Source organism: Passer domesticus, chromosome 3 (genome assembly GCF_036417665.1).
Source record: "Passer domesticus isolate bPasDom1 chromosome 3, bPasDom1.hap1, whole genome shotgun sequence".
NCBI lineage: Eukaryota > Metazoa > Chordata > Aves > Passeriformes > Passeridae > Passer > Passer domesticus.
Window position 1 is genome coordinate 112346609 of NC_087476.1, and position 21792 is coordinate 112368400.

The 21792-nt window shown below is 37.9% G+C and overlaps 1 protein-coding gene across 35 annotated transcripts in view; it reads right to left on the reverse strand.

Annotated features, from left to right (window-relative positions):
• Positions 1–21792, reverse strand: part of NRXN1 (neurexin 1) — a 668819-nt gene that overhangs the window by 217111 nt on the left and 429916 nt on the right. Inside the window, exon 1 of one of the 35 annotated variants that reach the window (XM_064415216.1) lies at positions 9543–9862. The exons of the other annotated variants lie outside the window; for them this stretch is intronic. The gene's annotated coding sequence lies outside the window, so the exon portion shown is untranslated. Of the gene's footprint in view, positions 1–9542; positions 9863–21792 lie in introns of those variants that run through there. 35 annotated transcript variants of the gene reach the window in all.

The following is a 21792-nucleotide window of genomic DNA, read 5'->3' on the forward strand; positions in this document are numbered from 1 at the left end:
CTGTTAGAGTTTCCAAGCTTGCTGACTCAGCTGGGAAGCCAGTAAGTTGAAAACAGGAACTAGAACCTGAGTGTCTCTCACAAAAGTTGCTCTGCACAGATGTGCACATAGGCCAAAAACCAGTAAAAGAGAAAAACAGAATTAAATTTTCTCTGTATAGGGCTATCAATAGGCAATGTTCTTGTCAGAGAAATAATAATTATTTGTAAGTCATTATTTCATGCAAAACATTAGTGCCTGAACTTATGTTTTCATTCAGGTGCCTACGGCAGTGTCCTGATTCTCAGAAGTGCTGTTGCATTTCTGGCAACATTTAAAAATAGTGGTTCTATTAAATGGGGATCAAAACATTTGAAATAGCTGGCCTTAAGTCATTTAATAGTGTTAGAATGGAGAGGAGCTTAGTTGCAAGTGCCTAGCATGCTTCTAGGCTAAAGTCTTTATTTCTTATTGGCTTTCTTACTAATACAATATTCTAGCTATCCAGTCTTGCATTAACTCAGTTATTTTTAAGTGACATTTATATTATGTTCCTTGCTAAATAGTGCATTTCATAATTTAATCTTGAAAAATCCTCAGAGAGCTTTCAAAAGTAGCCAAAATTTCTCTTGGAAGAAAGGTATAGCACGCTGAAAATGAAAACATTGCTGACTGCAAGCCTGCAAAAGTCACTGAAAAATGATCCACGCCCAAGGATGTCAGATGCTGGACTAAGATAAGATGTTGATGTTGCTTGCAGCAGAAAGATGGTACTGGCAACAACACAAGTTGCAGGGTTTGCTGAGAGGGAGTCTCTGCTGAGAACAGATAATTGTATTATGGGCAATGTGCAATGAAGTTCAATTTTGCTTGTTTGCCAAGGTAGTGAAGAGTAGTAAGAAGTTCTGTGGCATACACGTTCTACTAATTACTCATCTACTAATATTTAGCAGACAAAAATATTCTTGTGGCAGCATTTCTGAATGTTTTTGAGTAGACAAACATGGACTATAGCTGAAGAAAACCAGAAAGAGCACAGTTTCTTAGAGATGTTACATCCTGAAAGGCAAAAATTGCAACCATTCTTCTTGTTACAAAAATGAAATCAAATGAAAAGCAAAAGATGAAATCTTTGGAAAAACACCAATCCTCCCTGAAGCACATGAATCCACCCCTGAAGCAGCTGTTCAGAGGCATCTCAGAAGGAGACCTGGCACGGGGAAGGACTGATGAGCAAGTTGCATATTGACTACAGTCTTGTGGCATTGTACTATCTCCCTAATTTCAAGCATGAGCAAAACTTCAGGATGTTTTAGTTTATACACCAACCAAGTTTTAAAGCCAAAGCTAGTCTTCTCCAGCATTGTAGGCATTCAAACCTCCAAAAAGTATCAGGTAAAAGAGGAACATGATATAAAAGTGTCTGCTTGGTTATCTCAAAAGAGCTTGGAAATAAGAACTAGCAAACAGCTACAAATGATGCTACTACTTTATTTGGAGAGTTTTTGCAGTCATTATCCCAAGGATTGACTTTGGAACATCAGTGTTTACTTACATTATCAAATCTGTGCATGAAACAAACAGTGTTTAATAGGGGTACACAGACACAGCTGTATTTGTACTTGAATCTTTAAGGTTATTAGACCATTATAATAAAAGCTAACAGGGGCCAGCCAGGTTGGGCCAATTCACTTCCTTCCCACTTCTTTCTGTTCTACTACATAATAGATTTTCAATTGAGGCCTGGCACAGAAACACTACATGCTTTGTCATTATGATAATTGCTGTCATTCTCCTCTGCAAAGTCCTTATGCTGCTGTTTGTAAGCAACAATTCTCTGCCAGATTCAGAGGATAAAGAGCTGCAGTGAAAAGCATGCATCCTAATGCTTTTCACTGGGTTACATAGTTAAGTAATCAGAGAGCTTGGTTTAACCACTGCATCCCACAACAATGTTTGGAGAGAACTGGACAAAAGAGTTTTGGGTTCCAGACTGTTCAATAACCTCACCAGGGACTAACTCAAGTGCAGGCTCTGACCTGCCATTCAGCCAGTGCTATCAGCTGTAACTCAATTCACTCCTGCTTGCAAGAAAGGTGAGCAGTTAATCACCCTATGAAGACTAACCCAGCCTAATTAGTGAAGTGGTTTTGTGTAGGCCGCTCACTTCCAAGGGTCTGGCTGAAGGAGATGCTTTAATACCCTGAAGATGAGCATTCAATAGTTTGGAAAGCCTTACTTTAATACAGTTCTTTATAATGACACACATAAAGATGTCAAGAATCCTTCAAAATTCTAAGTGATACACATGTGGAAAATAATTCTGTGAAGAATGGGGTATCCCTGAGCACCTTTTTTCAATAAGCATTCTTCTGAGTTCACTCAAAGAAACTCAACCCAAAGTAAAACATAACATTTCCCAAGGAAAGAAGGAGAAAACAACAAATACACTAAACTTCAAATACACTAAACAGCATTCCTGCAGAATGAACTGCAGCACACCAACTTGAAAGTTTTGAGTACTCCTGCTCTACAGTATTTTCAAACAGAATTTCTGTAACATAAAACATATTTCTAGGTATGTTTGTACATCTCACACAAATATCGATTCCATTGAAGACACACAAATATTCAGATAGGAATTATATGCTATTCAATTTAAAATGTATTAAGTTAAATTTTAAAAGTCATAAGAAAGCTCTCTGCCTATTCACATAATGAACATCAATCAGAAATTAAGAATCGTTATTTAAATCCAGAAGGTTTTGTTCATATCCTGTTTAGTTCTCAAAGGACACTACCTACTCACATGCTGGAGTCTCAGTAAGGAGGCTATTCAATGAGAGACTGGTTTTGTGATGATATTGCCAGCATTTGTAATAACAATGCAACCTAAACACTGCAATTAAACAACAGAGTAGTATTTTTGGAATACCCTGCTGTTCGAAAGTGCATTGTGAATATTAACATATTCCAGTAAATTAGTTTGCTCTCATTATCATAAGCAATTACTTACTGTTTAGATGCTGCTGATATTAAATTGGCAAGCAATTTGCAAGAACTAATACATAGCATAAAAAACTTTTCAAAATTCTAACAGTATGAAAAGACAAATGTTTCTAGTAACACAGTTCCTTACATACAGATGTCTGTCTCTCTCAAAAAATTCTGTGAAATCTCTTCCTATCAGTTATCTTTTTTCAGCAGCAAGTGTATAACTAACTACCTGAGGCTCTGTGACAAACCCTTTATAAACTCGGTTTTGATTCTGTGGAGTAAATCATAAATACCTCAGGCCAAGTGCGACAGTAACATCTCATTCACACCAGAAAAAGAAAGTGTTTTCATGCTCATTTTTGAAAATAATAGTTTGGAAAAATATATCAATGTGAAGTTCAGTTCTTTGCTCTCAAAGCTATTACTTTCCTGATACAACACTGTCAGATGGTGAGGGTAAATCAACGCCTTTGTCCTCAAGATACAGCCAGAAACAGAACAAGGCATGGAGAACCTGTCCTGCTTTTAGCAATAACGAACGACACCATAAGCCTTTTTCTCTTCAGTCCAAGAAAGCAGTAATCCCAAAGGAAATAACCTCTAAACTAAAACCCCAAGTTAGGAAAGAACCAGGACTACTTTGCTGAAGGACACTTAGTGAGTGTGACAGACATTCCAAGCCTGGTGCTCTGCTTAGCCACAGAAAATGCACAGATCAGGTAGTGCAAGCCAAAGATAGCCCAAAGAGCTTTGTGGGGAGTCTAAAACAAAGGGAACAATTTTCTTTGTTCATCAGCTTGCACCCTGGCCCCAAGTTTCAAATGAGAAGAGCTACATGTCTTTTTGGCTCACATGACACCACTGCTCAGGCTGCTGCACATGCAGAGACCATGACAGTGCACAACCAAGGATGGGGGCCAAATGAGAGGGCATGGAACAGCTATATTATGGTGCACTTTGTGCCAAAGTCTAGTTGGCAAGGTGTTGAGCAGTCAAAGGTTGAGCACAACGATCTTAGAGGTCTTTTCCAACCTGAATGGTTCTGTGAATAGATTATATCCCTTCCCCCAAGTCAGCCTGAACAACCATGGAGCAAAGATTCAGCAGCCAATGGTGCTGTCAGCCCTCAAGGACCTCAAAGCTGTCCCTGTAGATACAGGATGGGCAAGTTGATCCTTGTGAGCCTGGTGAGCTGAAAGACCTCAGTATACCCAGGTGGGATTCCAGTCTGATGTTTCAGTAATACACTCACTAATCCTGATCTGGTAGGATCAAGCACCTATTGAAACCACACCCTCAGCTGAGGGTATAAGGCTACAAACTACTTGTATAGGTATTGTGCTTAGCTGTTTATGCAAAATTGCCTTTAATGCAACTGTGAACCTTAATGGGGACCTTGGGAATCCAGCATAACATAAACAAACCACAGTAGTTTAAGCAATTCCCAGAGTACATTTCTAAAAGTATAACTTGTGATCTCAGATCTCAATTTTTCAGGCTATGTTCCAGTCTGGAACCAATTACTATAACCATCTTATCTTGCAGAATACACAAGACTGTAATAGAAACACTAATGCACCCTTAACTCCAGGAGCTCAATGATCCCTGTCTGCTGTGCTCAACTTTGTACTCTGCTGTTATAGATTATTGGCTTGAAAATATCTTTGCTAAAATTAGGCATAATTTCAAAAATAATTTAGTCAGTTCTTAAATACATTTTCTCTTATTCAAAGCAGGAGCAATTTAGCACCTTTCTTGTCACTTTCCTTAAAAAAATACATTACTAAATTATTACTTTTTAAATCAAATCTTTCAATTAACTTAGTGAAGTAAAACCACAGACTTTTGCAGCTAAAAATGATGTGTGCCTTGGTCTCTGAAACAAAGTAATGAAGTTCTTATCTGATTAGCAAACACAATGTTTTGTACTTCTTGACAATGAATAGAAAAAAAATATTGAGCAACTGTTTGTAATGAGAGTAGGGCTTCAGTCACTTCATATTTCCCCTTTCATCAATCCTCCATTCTCTTCTTCTAATCCTAATCTGCAAGAGTTCTGACAAATTGTTTGGTTTTTAACAGTGTTGTAGCCATCGTGAGCAGCTCTCAAAGCCACAGGACATGTCTCCAAATTATTCTTCTTCTGCTTGGAGAAAATAATACCTTCCAGCTGACATTCAATATCAGTGTCCTTAAGCTACTAACTCCTTCTAGGCTAAAAGAGAAAGAATGGAAGCATCAAATTACATTTTGATAAATAAAAGATGATGCATAACAGCATACAAGGAAAAAACAAATTTTTCACAAATCTCAAAAGAGCTTTTTCTACATTTTCTGGAGAAAACCTATCCCATCTACATTCAGGATCTTGCTGTACATCACGTTTAGACACAGGATTGTTAAACTAGAGCTATAATGAAAAATGCAGGAATATTTCCTTAAACAGCAATTTCTATCCATTTTCATTAAACCTCCCTAATGTTTGTAGATCCAAACATGGCTTTTTCATATCTGTATTATACAGAAACTTAGCAGTGGTGAAAAATGTCATGTTTCATAAACATGACATTTCATAGGTGCGGATTCCTCCCTGTAGCCTCATAATTTAATAATATCAAAAAACTAAGGGAATCTGAACTTTTACTAAGAAAGAATAGATTGTTAGAACTACCATCTGAAATGAGAATTTGCATATGTGACTCCAAAATACCCTAAAGTTATCTCAAAAAATGAAGGGAAACTCCTAATTTGCAAATTCAAATAGCAAGGTGTTTTTATATTCCATAGCAACTTTTCATCCTCTCTCATACTTAAACTTGCAAGTGAGCACTTTCCTACACAGATCAGGTGTGGGCTTAAGGGAAAGCTGAGGGCAGACACATGCCACAAATAAAGGAAAAATACGAAAAAGCTGTGGATTAGAATTACACTGTCCCTCCAAGAGTAAAATCAACAGAACTAACCTGACACTTACAAAAGAGTCACAAGAGGGCACAAGCAAGGAAGAGGATGTTATGAAGTAATTAATGTTGCCCTGTGAGCCTCTTTATACTCATGCAAACAAGCATCTTTAAAAGATTTTGGACCTAAAGAGCAAGTCTTGCTCTAAATTGTTGTGCTGCTGGCTGGAGAAGTCTGCTGTTGTTAGGTTAATCTGATAAACTTGACATAATTGTAAAGTACAGCCAAATCACATGCAAATCCTCTGAATGCATGTCAAACAAGCCTGGGTCCATCAAATACCTGACCATTATCCCTATGCTAGCCCTCTTCCCTAGGTCAGCAGTAGTGTCCAAGAGACTTAGAGGTACGCTGCTCAGGAAGCTGATGCAGCTCCACTGATGCCTCTTCCTCCTCTGGAATAACCTGGATGGCCCTGAGTGGTGTGGACTTCAGCTATCAGTGCCCTCTCCTCCTGGCACCAGTGCCAGGGAACACTTAAATATTTTGTGGATGTTTCATCTCCTCAAGGGATTAAGCTCATTGTATAAGACAAAACTGATGAAAAAAGAATTAAAGTCACAAAACTGCAGATAAACAGAATCCATGAGGTTCTCCAGTAATGCAAACATAACTGATAGTCAGCTTCTACAAAACCTACCTAATTAGAGTTGTTATCAAAATGAAGGTCATGTTAAAGAGTACTAAGCACACCCTGTACTTATGCTGATATTCATGTTAATGTTCATCAAAGTAATTTCTGTTTTAAAAGAGATGATTATTTAGTACCATTATCAGTCTCAGCCTCAATTCTATGCTGTCACTATTATGCAGAAACCTCAGCTTCAGAAAAAAATTATTATCTCAAGTGCTGAACCAGTATGAGCTCTGTTTCTCAGACAAAATACAGCTTCTGCAGGAAAAAAAAATTCCGTTTGAGCAAGACACAGTGCCCCTTAGGCTTTCCTTCAGTGGGGGTGGTGACCTAGATCCTTCATCAATAATTCAATTTATTAATTCTGGACAGCATATAGTAAACTGCTTTCTGTAGCCATTTGCACTGATGGAAGAGAGCTGTTGAGGAATTTTCCCCTCCTTTAAAGAACACACTTCAGCTGTCAAGTCCTGTATAACAATCAATGTTTTCCCTTGCTTCTTTCAGCTGCTTTCCAAGTTCGCAGTCTTAAGAAAGAATTTTCAAAAGAAATCAAACTGGTATGTTTTCCTCATGCTCTTCTATGCAAGGTTCTATAAGAGAATAAAGTGCCATTTCATCTGAAAAGATACTCTGAACTATTATATTTGGGGATTTTCTGCCTCAATGTGTTTCATTTATTTGCTTGCACTCAAGACAGATAGTAAAAGAGCAAGCAGCCTGACCTTTACACAATTGTCAAAAAGCCCAACTCTGCAACTACAACAACCAGTGTGACCTTCTTCTGTACCTTCAGCAGCCAACAATCACACACAAGGAAGAAGAAAAAAAGCAGCCTGGCCTGGGTAGAAAACTGGGCTGGGTCAGGTAACACAGCCTGTTCTCAAAGCACTTGTAGATGAGCACTTTGTGAACGTTCCCAGAGCGTCTGGAACCTACCAGTTGAATTCCAGAACTGTTCCCTGTGATGCCCTGCCAGCAGCAGTAGCTGCCAGCTTTGCCAGAAGAGATTTATCCATGTTCTGTAGCTCTGTCACCTCAGACTGGATATCTCATATCATCGCTTTTTCTGAGGGCACCATAAACAGCTTGTTATTTCCTCCTCCATAATCCATATTCAATTTCACAGCTGCACATGTACTGGCAAGAAGGCTTTGAGGGTATGGCTCCATGCACAGATACCTAAGAGTCTTCAGTGTTTACCCAACACACCACTAGAAACCAGGGTAACTTCCCAGCAACACACTCACTGCAGCAAATGGGCTTCACTTTAGGCCAGAGTTTGTTTCCAATAGATTTCCAAGGTCAAGATCACCAAAAGCATTTATTGCAGCAGTGCTGGGAAGTAAAACATGAAGTGGATGTAGATGAAGAGGAAACCTATCGTGATCATTGTCAATTCTCAATAGTTCCACACTCCAACCAAAATACAAGCAGCATGTGTCAGTCAATCTCCTGGAAATAGAAACAGGCACTGTATTTTCCGACTCCTTTCTATACTGCCTCAAAAGTGGCTTGGTTTTATTAGGAGAAATATACAGTGCAATATCCTATGCCATGCAATATGCTCCACGACTCAGAGGGGATGTGGTTGATTTTATTGATTCAGTTTTCACACTACTGTAACCCCATTATTGCCAGCAGAGCAACTGGAAACTGCAAGCAGAGTCTAGATTGATAGACTCTGCTATTTCTAATATTCTAAAGTATACAGCAAGCTTTATTTCTTTTTCGTGCCTTTTTTTTAATTTAGATTTTCCTTTCTAATAAACCCACTGCTGTGGGACACCTACTCAATGATACTCTAGTAAAAAGGGACAGAACTCATTCCATTAGAGGCATTTATTGGTATTATTAGGATTTTACAACATGATAGCATAATCTATCCTTTGCCTGAAGTAAACACTCTTAAAGGAAAGTCCACAGGGAGAGTAAAATGAAGCATTTTTTAAAGTGGTGAATACTAATCAGATATATAGCTGGAGGAAAAAATAATGTTCTAAGAGGAAGATACACCAAGTACACCAAAAGACAAGCATGATACCAAGGAATCAAAATATGGCTGTAGCTTAAATTTTGGAGCAATAAGAGGGGGAAAAGAAATCAAGGACAAAATGGCAGGAGGAAAATATGACTGTCATTATTAGGAGCTAGAGAGAAAAGCAGGACAGAAAGGTAAAGATCTGAATGCTCGCACTGAGATCAACACAGTGGGAAAATGAGCCAAAGATTTCCCAGCTGGTGCCTCCAGGATCTGTTACGGCTCAGGAAGAGACTACCAGGGTTTCAAGCTACCACCCACATTGTAATGATTGAAGAAGATACTTGTGTTCTTACAGATCTTGTTGGAGATTCTTATGGATGTATTGCAGGACACCTAGACTGGTAATCATCATATCTCTGCTATTCAAACAGGTCCAACATTTCCTGTAATCTTCTAGCTCTTTATTCTATGTTTTTTCCTATGTTTGTGCTGGTTTTGATGCTATCAGATTCTTGTCCACAGAAACGTTAACTACACTTGGGGCTTCTATAAAAATACTTGGTAATAATGCAGCCAGTCATTTACTGAGCTCAAAAGCAGAACTGTGCACAAAGTGCACAATAACACTGCCTATTAAGATCATCCGAGATAATAGTCTCATAAATTGTGACTATGCTTAAAGTGATCAACACTGCCTCTTTTTAATAGCCTATCACAAGGTCAGCAATAGAGGATAAGGAAAGAAAATAGTGTCTATAGCCTCTACTTGTTTAGAAGTCAGATTTGCTATTTGCTATTAGTACTAATTAAAAAAAAGCCATACTGTACACGTACAACAGCAAATACTATTTAAGAAATCTCTTGATTTCTGCCTATTTTCATTTTATTAAGTCAATATGACAAAGTGAATGCACTCAAAGCAAAAGTATTGATCCCAGACACTGTTTCTTTTCTCACAAATGTCAAAGTAAATTAGGAATAACTCACCTGCAGACAACTGAAGAGAAAAAAATCTACAGTGTAACAAGAAGAGATTCTCTTCAGAGTTGTAAAACTGGGAGCACCACTTGGAAGGAGGGGTAGATTCTGTGCAACCTCCCTGGGATAGACACAGACACAAAAGGATGAAGCTGTCCTCTTGGAGGAAAAGGACATAAACACATCTCCAAGAGTTGTGTCTCCCTTTGTTGCTTTAGCTCTTTCCTAAAGAGCTAACTGGCAATGGAAAGAATTCCTCCCTGGGATGCCTGACTGCCTGTGGCTAGCTTAAACACAATGCCTCAAGTTTAGATGCCTGTTCCAGATGAGACGATTCACACTTCCTCAATAAATCCCAGAGCTATTTATGCTGGTTAAAAGCAGGCAAGAACACTGCTAACAAGTTCAGCTGCATGGGGAGGGGCTGATTTTCCCTGCTACCACAGGTGGGAGAGGAGGAGCAGTTCAGGGGACAATAGACAGCAAAGGGGAAGTTCCTAAATTGTTAATTTAAAAAAATATATAGCAAGAACAGCTTGTGATAAATAATTATTTAGGCTTTGCTAACTGGTCATCAGATGGAGACAGGCACTAAGAAGAGAGAAGCTGTGAAAGGAGACACACGAAAGATTTTCTTTACATCAGCCCCGAGTTCATACAGTGTGAAGCTTACCATTAAATTTGTAACTTTGAAACTTTAACTAAGAATTAGTTTGAAAGTAGTTTGTAAAATTCTGCAGCTGTAGTTGATTTGCAAGCATTTTTCCTTCCAGTTCATACACAGGTAATAGCACAGGGAGAATGCTGCTAATCAAGCCACATCAATCTTGGATTTGTATCAACCCAATTTTACTAAGCTAAATTGCTGCTTCAACAAAAAAAGGCCAGAAGATGAATATTTGACAAGGAGTAAGGTGGTACATAAGGCTTCCTCCAAGACCTAGGAGAAGTCCGGAATAAATGCCCAGTAGGACAGAATAACAGAAGAAACAAACAAACCAAAAAAAAAACCCAAAAAATCCTTGCTGGTAAACAAACAAACAGAAAACACAACAAAAACGTATTTTTGTCGTAAAAGCAAATTATCATATTTGCCCTACTTCAAAGGTATAATGTCTCCGGAGACACATTTGCATTGAGCACAGCACTATTAAAATTGATGACAATTATTATTTAAGGAAAATCAACCTCTGTTCCTAAAGGGAATAATGCCACATGATGAAATGTGCATAAGAAAACAAGACAGCAGCTAATTCTAGGCATCAAAATCTAGTGATCTTTGTAGGATCATAGACAGTCCAAAGATAAAATTTCACTCTCCACAGAAGATTATTCAGAGAATCTGTAATTTTGAATATGTCCAGGAAATATATAAGGGGACTCCAAAGCTTTGAATTAGGTCTATAAATCAGCTCCAAAGTTAAGACTGTGAGTATTGTCAAGATATTAATAGGCCCAGTTTCCTGCTCCTAGAGGGAAAAGTGTAACTTTCATGGAAAAACACAGGTGCTCTACTTTCATGATCTGTTTTATCCCTACTAGATCAGGAGATTATAAATTTCACCTACTGCATTAGGAATTAAATGCCCACCTGCATGCTAAGAAGAAGTAATTTTTTTTTTTTAATTTTTTTTTTTTTTTTTTTTTTTTTTTTTTTTTGTTAATGCATAGGGATGAAACATTTCCACCAGCAGCAGTTAGCATCCAATTTAGGTACATCACTGAACTGTCTTGCTCTTTGCAGTTGAAAAAGAGATCCAACAGCAGTGATGAATGACTGCAGATGAGTAGGTACATTAAGCCTACACACACAGTGCATCCTGAGCTGCTGCTGCTGTTTGCATTTACTATAAACAGGAAAAAAAAACAAGAGAAGAGGGTCTGGGAGAAACAAAAAATGGGGAAAGTGCAGCATGTGTTACACTGCAAACAGAATCAAAGAGAAATCCAGCACAGCCTGAGAACACAGCAGGAAGGGGGGACCTGAAGGCTTCCCTTTTTCACAGAATGTGAAGCAAAGTTAATTACTGTGAGTTTCAATAGTAGAAAGAAAGAGTATTTCAAAGCCCAACAAGATACCTTGGGCACTACCTGTAGGGCATTACAGGACTCCTGTACTGACCAGAACATCAAGAGTGAGGATTCTGAACTGTAAAACAAAACAAAACCAAAACCAAAACAAACAAACACAACACCTGATTAAATTAAGCAAGCGGAATACATGCTGGGGAATAGTTGAAAAGCATGGAAAATAAAGGGAGAGAAAAGAATAAAAGTTCTCAGCTAGCAAGATGAAAGACAGATCTATAGACAGACAGGTAGAGGCATAGACAGAAGTAAAAAAATAAAAATATCATAGAAACTGTATCTATGGCAACACTGAAATAGAAATTAGTAGACATTTTTCTGCATTTGAAGTCTGAAGGTTGGAAGAAAATCAAGCCACATTGCCAGCTATTTTTCTGTGGTCTGCATTATAGAAAACATGTCAGGAGACAGAAAAGAGAATATCAATCAGGTCAGAAGAAGGGAAATAGAACATTCTTCTTGCTTCCCTAATAAGCTTCACTTTCTAGTCCTTATTTTCTAAACCAGGGACACATACATTTTTTTCAATAAATTCCTTTTTCTAAGAGTTAGTGGTTGGATTTGGGGGACTCAATTCGATTTAAAAGAATGTAGGTTTTACATTAATTGTATAAATTTAATTTTTTAAAAAGTATTTAATCTAAAGAATATAAGTGATTGGTTTCCTTGCCTTTTCTCTCAAAATACACATCAGAACCAAACATTTTTATTTGCATACTGCCAAATTTCATCCCTACATATATTTTCAAAATTTTTAGTTAAATGTATGAATTCCTGACAAAATTTGTAATCTCTTATGCCACAATATTTTCCACTAGAATTTTGTTCCTACAATGTATTGTGCAGCTCATATTTCGGGTTTTCTCTAACCTGTTATCATTCCTACTTAAAAAGGTAAAGCTTGACTTTTCACTGCTTTGTTCTTTGTTCAGTCATTTATACATGAGCAAGTGGGTGTGAAATGCTGGCAGATGTGTCAGGCTGTGTTGCACTGCTCCTAACAACTACAGAAGGAGAAAGGCACTGGATACTTAACCTCACCACTTCTGTTTCGACAATTAGGCGCTAGTATTCAAGACTCATTTATTAGGCTGTTTAACCAGTCACAGATTTGGAAGCTGACTGTCAGGGGTATGTATTAAGAGAAGGATGCTGTAACAGGATTTTTAATTTATCCATTGAAAACAAAAAGAGGTGCAGATTGTTGGTGAACTGAGAATGAGGAAAAACATAATTCCAGGAAAAAAAAAAAAAAAAATTCATCCCCTGGGCTTCAAAAGCTCTGATTTGTATCTTAAGCATCAGTATTACTTTAATATGTTTCTGAAGTAAGTGCATTTCATAAAATGTCTGTTCAAATTCTAAAATGAAGTAATTCTTCACTTGGATAACATTATTCAAAGGAACAATCTGACAGAAGCAACTCAAAATTTCCCTGCATGATGAAGTACATCTCATGCACATACTCCATGCATAAATTATATTCCTGGGGCCCTCAGAGGATCCCACGTTGGATAATTCTGCTCTTCATTGTTCAAAGTGCTCTTCCCCACTTCAGCTCACAGACATGCCTCCAATGCAATATTGCTTCAGATTGTGCTGACAGTCACGCTGATTTAAGAGCTCAGGACTCACAGTATTTCCAGTACACAATTTTAAAAGGTACAGATAGTAGCCCTAAAAAAGTGTCAAAAGATGTTGCACCTATACAAAAAAAGTGCTAAGCCTGTACTATGAGAAGTGTGTAAGGGTACACACTAATGTTGTAACTGCAAATACTAATGCTTCGAATTTCTCTGTTATTTTAACTGAAGAATATGTTTAAAAATTGTTTCTAAATCATAAATTCTGCAATGGAGGTCTCTAGAAATTTGTGAATATAAAATAAAAACCAGTGGAAACAGAACTAAAATTGTGGCTACAAGGACAGTGATTATAAAATCCATAACTCTTCGAAAGAAGGTAATGGAATAAGAAATCAGGATTTTAAAAACAGTTAATAATCGTTATGAAATTTTGAGCATGTGGAGCATATATCCATATAAGACATTGGAAATGGTTTTTTCTTACTCTAGAAATTAATGTGGCTCTTGAGAGTTCTGCTTGGCTCCAGAAAAAGAGGAAATAGGAAATCACTATGGTCACTGATGCTGAGAAATTATTCAGTAGGAGAAATTCTAATCCTATGATAATAGTCATACCTGTACATAATGTCAGCCTGGGCATTATATGAATTCCCAATGCAGAGACTGAAAAGAGTTTACAGCAACTGTGAATATTTTAAAAGGTGCTGTTAAAGAGAAGGACCATGCATCCCTTCCTGGGAAAAACTGCCGTGTGCCTAGGTCTTGTCCTCATCCCTTCCACACCACTACAAGCTCTTAGCTGTGCTCAGCCCTCATCAGCTGATGTGCATTCAAGAAGCTGAAATGGAGTTAATGACCCATCATTCATAAATCTGCAGAGCTGGCTTCAGTGGCACAACATTGCAGGCTGGATTAAAAAACACCTCTAAACCCCTGGAATGTATTTTATGTGGAGACTACCCTGCACTTGCCACATAACACAGTGAGATTGAGCCATCATGTCGATTATGATTGTACTGTGAGCAATGCATTCAAATGCTCTAGTTAAACACAAATCTTAAAAAACAGAATAATAAAGAAAACCCTCTTTCAAACCAAGTACAGCACAACATTTTCCCATAACAGCTGTTTCCAGAGGGCTGCATCCAGCACTGGAGTCCCCAGGCATGGGAAGGATATGGACTCTGAAGTCCAGAGTAGCAAGTCCAGAGGAGGCTTATGAAGATGACCAGAGGGCTGGAACACCTCTCCTATGAAAGCAGGCTGAGAAAGTCAGGGTCATTCAGCCTGGAGAAGAGAAACTTTGGGGAGATCTTTTAGAATGTTCCAGTACCCAAAGGGGCCTACAAGAAAGCTAGAGGGGATATTTTGATAAGGGCATGTAGTGATAGGACCAGGGGTAATGGCCTTAAACTGAAAGAGGATAGATTTATCAGATATTAGGATGAGAATGTTTACACTGAGGGTGGTGAGGCACTGGAACAGGTTGCTGTGGGTGCCCCAGCTTCTCCCTAGAAGTGTTCAAGGCCAGGTTGAATAAATCCCTGAGCAGCCTGGTCTACTGGAAGGTCTCCCTGCCCGTGGCAGAGAATGTGTACCCAGACGATCTTTAAGCTCACTTCCAATCCAAATAATACTATGATTCCATGATATCATTCTATGGTTTGAGCAGCTCTAATTTGTATCACACAAATGAGGATGCATAAATCACCAAAGAAAAGCTCCTTCTTTGTACCCTTACACACATTTGTGCCATCTGAAGTGTATGCAACAATTGCTGTAAAGATACACAGTACAAAATGCAGCTTAAAGCTTCTGCTTCTCTTCTGAATAATTTATCAAATGCTTAGTTGTACTTTAGAGATCTCTTTTCTTAAGCTCAGATTATAGCACTAAGGGCTGTGGTGTGACTTCTTCATGCTCACACTGATGAACCATTATTCACCCTACTGTGATAAAACTGAAGTGCAGCTCTAAATACAGGGCAGTAAACTGAAATCAGAATTTCTGATGTTCTTTCAGGCACCTATCATTCTGCAAAAAATATGAATGAAACAATTTATTTGGTTATTTTCACACAAGGGAGCTCTTCCTCACTCACATCACTTAGGAAGTGTAAAAAGCTGCATTTTGACAGACTTTCATTCGTATTTATTGAACAAGCTCTCTTTTAAAAGCAATGTTCTACAAGTAGGTTAGCTCAAAAGATGACTTCAATTTTCCCAATAAATGCTTTTGTTATGCAGAAAAGGCAAACATCAGCACGTAGGCTCAGAGAGGAGCTACTTACTACCCCTGTGCTGTACCTCCAAGTAGCAGGAAATCAGATCTTCTTCAGCCTAGTGTACGTTCAGGTGGTGTTAACTTTGGAGTGTGGAGCATTTTGTTGCTTTTCTTAACTAAAACTACACCAGTTAGTGTGCAAAATAACCCAGAGATTGGAAAAAGAAACCTGGAAGCACTATTTCTCTACTGCTTTTTTAAGCAAAACCCAGAATATTAATAGAAATATTCAAGCCGACTGCAAAGCACTGACACTGGTATCTGCACCCAGGACTGTAATGGTTCCTAAGGAGCTGTTACAACCCAACGAGTCAGTAATCCCCAAATTAAGAAGGATTTGCATGACTAGTTTAAGAACTCTGAAAATGTGGATATAGTCCACCAAATCACAGTTCCAGAGAATCAGAGCCTCAGAGACAGAACTGGCTCCTGTGGAGTACTTCCTGCTACTGGAGAATATAATTGCTATTTTCAAATCAGTGTTCAACATACTAATTAATCAGTGAACTATAAAGGTAAATATTATGTCTACCTGAATCCCCATGGCCTGTATGTAAAATTAAATTCAATAGCACAACATGTGGCTGCATTGCCTTCTCAGTAGGAGACAGATCATAGAATCATTGAAGGGTTTAGACTGGAAGGAACCTTAAAGATTGTTCCAACCTCTCTGTCATAGGCAGGAACACCTTTCGCTAGACCAGGTTGCTCAGAGCCTCATCCAGCCTGGCCTTGAGCACTTCCAGTGACGAGACCAGCCCAATTTCTCTGGGCAACCTGTGCCAGTGCCTCACCAGCCTCACAGTGAAGACCTTCCTCCTAATATCTAACCTAAACCTGCTGACTTTTACTTTGAAGCCATTCCCCCTTGTCCTGTCACTACACACCCCTGTATAAAGTTTCTATCTTCTCCACATGTTGGAAGGCTGAAATTAGATCACTCCAAAAAGCCTTTTTTTTTACCAGATTCTCACAGCCTTTCCTTGTGTGGGAATTGTCCCATCCCTCTAATCAACTTGGGGTCTCTCCTCTTGACTCACTCAAACAAACCAGCGTCCTTCCTGTACTGGGGAATCCAGAGCTGGATGTAGTATGTGATTTTTCAAAAAAGGAAGATAGAAAGTGCTTGTCAAGGCACTGAGCGCTACACAGGCAATTTTAACACATGCTTTTTACAAAATCACTGCAAAGAGGAACTTCAGTGATTGAACTTCCATCCTCACTTTGGTAGATGGAAGAATTCAGCTCTTTCAATCTACTTCATGAATTACATAGGATTTTTGACCCTAGAAAAAGTGTGCTCGGTTCTTGTTATAGCAGCACAATACCACTATACTAGTAACATTTTCATTCATTTCCGTGGCAAAAGTGTTTGTTCCCCATGGAAACAAACTAATAAATTAATTAATCAGTGTACACAGAACTGACATTGAAACTTTTCTTTGTTCATTCAAAGTTTTTTAGAGAAATACCAATTTACTCTGTTTATTTTTGTTCAGAAACAAAAAATTTGGTTTTGTTAAACAATCGCGGTTTTTTTTAACTTCACTATAAGTTTAATTTGCAAGTGGATATGTCAGATAAAATGCTCTATTTCTGGTTCACACATGTGAAAATATAGAGGAGGGCATGGCAGGTGGAAGACAGATGCTTCCACTGCCACCTCCCTGTCTTTTCCCATGTGGGTTGCAGAGAGAAGTCTGTTCAGAAGCCAGTTAAATCAGACCAGCACCCTATTATTCACTGAGGCAATACATTGTCATTTGTGTCACAACAGGAACAGGGAACAGAAAAGCTTCACTACGTTTAATACTGCCAAGTACAATCACCCAAAAAGACTGACAACAATTCCAGATAACTGGCAATCAGTATAATTTTCCTATTTCAACCATCTTAAAAATAGACCTTCAGCTTCAAAAATGTTCATCTTGGTAGTTTTTTGAACAAGTTGTTGCAAAGATAATTTCTCCTGGATTTGTCCACATAGTACTTTTCTCTCTTCTCAGCGTTGACAATGATCTGTGCAGTATAAAAATCTCCCCTTTCTTAAAACATCTTTGGCAATTTCAAATCCTTAGTGCAAAATGTCATTCCTAAATAAGTATAAGGAAATTGACTTGTTTAAGCTAACTTGTTTTCTTGGTCTTACAGACAACCCATCATTGTGCAACCTACTGCCAGGAGAGTCTATTCAGTACATTACAATATATACTTTTATTAATCTTATTGCAATTAAATCCACATTGTGAGAAGGACTGAAATCCACCCTTTTTTTTTCCTTAGAGCTAGAATAATTTTTCTGATGTTTCAGTAATCTAGTACAGAAAGATGTAGTTTTCCATATTGTGCACTGCTATTTTTCCTACCTATAAATGAACTGGTAGTAATAATAACGGAATTGGACATTATAGAGAAAGCTGCCTGTATAAAGTAAAAGAGGCTAAAAGATGGAATCAGACTCAGGAATGACAATTTACTCAAATGACCCTAAAAGTTTGTAATGTGGGTTTTGGATAAGCAGAGGGGAGAAAATAGTGATATAGAGGTAAACCTGTCAGCCATCTTCACAATATGAAATAATTTATAAATGCTTTCTAGACTCAACCCTCCTTCTTCCAAGATTCTTAGCTATGTCTTTTTCTATAAAGAAGAAATTATTGAATATTTTGTCTGTTATAACAACAGTCCCTGAAACCTTTTTGTTCAACTAGTTCGCTCTCAGATATCACATATTGAGGGTTTTTTGTCTCTTAGAGGCTCACAATTCCCAAAGAGACTAAAGAGATTTTGGCCAGTTTCATTTGAAGAGTCAAGCTTAGTTAGTTTTAAATGGGTTGAGACTAATGAAAAAATATGAAGAAGTGCAAAAAGGTCAAAGAAAAGTGCAGAAGTATTTCTCCTGACAACATTAACAGAAGTGTGACCATTTCAGGCCACAATAAAGAAGGAACTGAGAGAAAGGAACTGAAAGATTTGTCTAAAGGCTAATGGGAAACACAATACCTGCAACAGGGTATTGTCTTTCTCCTCCCAGGCTGGACTTACTCCAGAAAGAAACTATATGATCATGGGCCAACATATGTCATGGGAAAATAAAGTAGGCATCACCCAAAAACCTGACATAACAAATCTATGGAAAGCATGATGGTTGTGAAAAACCCCTGACCTTCTCTATGGAAATGGAGACTTGCTATAAGAATTTCTAATGTCATTTCAGAATTTTGAAAATACCTTCTAAATCTCCTTACAAGAGATTATTTTACTTTTTTATTATTTCCAAGTATTTTCTTCTTTCCTTGTCCAACAAATACGTAATATGACAAACACAGCTAGGTCTGGCTAAATTAATGATTTAAGCAAAATGGGAAAGAATTTAAAACTCTAAACCAATGTAAACATTAAAAATATCAGAAAAGTATAAATATTTGGGATCTTCTTCAATTTGCTTCCAAAAATACCAATTTTGTGTATATATATATGGTAACTTCTGGGACTAGAGGTTGCTCTAGATGATCTTCAGAGGTCCCACAGTGATCAAGATGACAAATAACAAATGAAAACAGTAATGCTCCAGAATTATAGGATGAAACAAATGAAAAATAAATTCTGAGAAAGTAACAGAGGACAGCATGATACTACTTGGAAGGATCCATTAAATTTTCCTGTTTGTTTTTTTTTTTTTTTTTTTTTTTTTGTATCTCCAGAAAAGCATATTGCCCTGAAACAACTACTTCATCAATATGAGTTGTAGCATTTAATTCTTCTTTGGATAATTGAGGCAGACGAAAAACATCTCAGATTATGCATAATTTTGTGCTTTGCAGCTCCATGGCAATTGCAAAATCAACATTGGGCCATATATAATTGAGCCAGATAAGTCTTAGGAGGCAGTTAGAAGAATCGGGGAAAAGACTAATTTCAATTTGCATTTTTATTTTAAAGTTTTATTCTTATGTCACCTAACATGATTTCCTTTTCCTGGATGTTATATATTTAAAAAAAATTTAAAAAAGACAGTTCTTAGCTCAGTTTATATGATTGTGGGAAATCCATATTTGCCTTTTGCAAATACCCCTACTTGACTTATATTCTCTAGGAGGGGATGCTACAGGAATGAAGATAAAATTGAACTCTGGATTTGAAGCCCAACATTTTCAGCTACATAGAAAGTATTTTAATTTCAATTCAGCCTTTTTCAAAGCTATGCTTAGAACCTTTGAGTGTACATACTTGCAGCTTCATTCTGCTGCACCATTTCAAAATCTGTCCCTACCTGTGTTTATCAGAAATGAAGGGGCCAGAATGTCTTCTTAAAGCCTTAAAAGATGCCTATGCTGCCTTCCTCCTGGCTTTTAAGTCTTAAAGCACAGACAGAGAAAGATCAATAGGATGTGATGACACCTTAACAAAAGCAGAATGTAAGCAAATACAACTCCATGGCAGTGGTGACCTTGGAACTCACATGCTGATTGAAATTAGTTATGGGTGGCTGCTATTAAGGCAAATAGCAAACTCATTGCATACAAAAACTTTTTACAGGCTCTAAGGGAATCTCCCAGCTAGTAGAATGGCAAAACAAGAAAAGACTTACTGTACCTTTTAATACAATATTAGGTCTAAAACTCTATAAAGGAGAGTTGAAATGACAGCAATATTATATTCTTCCACCATGCTGCTGTCAGCAAAGGTGCTCTAAAGCCTGAAAAACATTTCCTCATACAGAGATGCCCAGGCTGCATTTGTGCGGTATGTTTTACAGTTACTTTTTTGCCAGTAAAGGCAGAAACAAGATTAAAAATTACAATTCTCTTTGGAATTGTTTTTAGGTTATCACATACGCACTCTGAAAGTATGGTTTACACTTTTGACATCAGCATAAAGAAACCCTGAGATAATGTTGCTACACTATTTTAAAATTAGATCTAAATCAATAAAGACTTTCCTTTTTTACTTTTTCATCATGACACTGTGGAATACAGAATTGTAAAAATTGTCTGGATATTATCTAACCTCATCTTTTCCTGTAAGATTAAATTCAGCATGGAGGGCAAAAATGGAAACTGCAGTTCTTTCACTTAACATTTATGTCTTCGTGTGAGATTTTAGAATATTGTGTTTATTAGAAAACATGGTATTTCATGCTTTCAATGTTTCTGCCGCTTGAGTTTCCTAAAAAGGATGACTCCAAAATAAGTAAAGAATCATATTGGAACAACTCCTAATCTAGTTTCTCAATGTAGAACATGGATGTAGCACATACCCAAAGTGTGACAGCAGGAACAAGAGTGATACTTGGGTAAAAGGAGCCAAAGGGGGAAATAGCCAAGGTTTCTCTAGCATTTTCAGATATCAATTACATCTAAAGTCTGCACTTATTTCCTTGCTGGGAAGAAAAAGGTAATTTGTGAATCATTCCGTTTGCCTGGCATTTCAGGAGTGATCCAGTAGGGAAGTGAAGGGAGATTAGAAATTTTCATCTTGGAAAAAATCCCACCAGTCTGTTGGGCAGAATACTTACAGGAAGGTCATTCCAACATTTGGGTGTTTTTTAAGCTTTGCATTACATCAATGACACTTTTTATTTTTACCATGGAGGTGATTTGCTACCGGGACATGACTCAGGCAGCCCAGGACCGGGTGAGGTGGAGGATTCCCTACGTAGCTCACTGCTCAGCCAGAGCAGTGCAAAAAGGTCAAAGCAAAGTGCATTCTTTATACCCAAAGTGCCATCTTTTTTTCTTTATACCCTTTTAAAATTTTGAGCCTGCTTTGCCTATCTCCTAATCTGACCTCACAGGAAGTGAGTGCACTGGTGATGGGCCAGCACTAAACCCACCACACTCATTGGCACATTGGCCGGGAAATCTCAAAATTAGCGAAATCTCAAATTGGCGAACCAAAACCACTACTCATACCAGCTGGCCCTCCCTGTCCTCCAGCTTTCCCTGCAGTGACATCCAGACTCTGCCCTCACCGTCACCATGGGTCACCACCTGCAACAAAACCATGCTGTCCTACAAATACCGGCAGTGATGCGAAGCCCTTGCTCACTGTGTTTGCATTCAATTCCTCTCTCAAAGGATTTGAGTTCCATAACTCCAGCCACTATTTGTGCAAGTCCAGAGAAGTTAGAGTACTGTCCCTTCCAATAAATTGATTTGTGTCCTGATTATTACAGGAAATAAAAATTTTGAGACTATGGTACAACTGGAAACAGAAGAACTATTTGAAAAGCTCTAGCTATAATTTCAGTCTCATCCAGATAGTTTTGCTGACATCACATAGTCTAAGCCAGACATCCT